The sequence below is a fragment of the Carassius gibelio genome, chromosome A1, assembly GCF_023724105.1.
Source record: "Carassius gibelio isolate Cgi1373 ecotype wild population from Czech Republic chromosome A1, carGib1.2-hapl.c, whole genome shotgun sequence".
Classification (NCBI taxonomy): domain Eukaryota; kingdom Metazoa; phylum Chordata; class Actinopteri; order Cypriniformes; family Cyprinidae; genus Carassius; species Carassius gibelio.
Genome location: NC_068371.1, coordinates 7,901,918 through 7,902,842, shown reverse-complemented (window position 1 = coordinate 7,902,842; position 925 = coordinate 7,901,918).

Here is a 925-nt window from a genome sequence, read left to right as displayed (position 1 = left end):
CACCGTCAGCTCTGGAGGAGGAGGGATCATCTTACAACCAGAATGTAACCCAGCAGTCTCAGAGTCATCAGGGCATTTACATTACTGCCAAAACCTATACAATGCTTCATGCATAAAATGCACCTTATCAATAAAATATGTTCCTCTTATTCTTTTTTCTGTTTTTCTTTTTTAGGTCTGTTACCTAGAACCATCACTGAGACAAATTTTAAAATTCTAAGGACAGATTTTCATTTATTTAAATGTTTGTAGTGAAATCGAATAACTGGTTTTTAACTTATGTTAGAATATAAATAATTTACAAACAGTGTAGAATAATTCTATGTTAATTATAATTTTTATAGTATTTATATATAATATATAAAGTTATTAATATTTGAATTAACACACCTGGTAAAAAGTTAGCAAACAACGTTGTCTTCTGAAGTGCTTGAAGCAATAATTTATGTGCCTAAATGTTTTAAAATGAAGTTTACTTATTGGGAAATAGTAGTCGTTTTTTCAAATAAGGTTTTCTTTGAAAAAAAAAACTTAATTAATGTGAACAATTCAATGAATTTCAGCAAATACATATTTTACATGTGTTTTACAATTTGCTCAAAATAAAATCAGCACTGCAACAATTAAAAAAATGTCAAAGACAGATTTCTATTTAAATATTTAGTGAAACTGAAAAGAACTGGATTTTTAATTACGTTAGAATATTAAAACAGCATATAATAATTCTGTTTGACAGTGTAACCGATACTAATGTATTGAAATTCACTTACAAAATATTTTTAAATGTCAGTTGATTTATGTAAGATATAATTATTTACTTATCATTTATCTTGTTCATGCGGGGTGTTTAAAAAGTGTTGCTGGAAGTTTTTATAATTTTGTAGTGTGGAGATATAGATCATCACTGTAAACTACATATAATCAC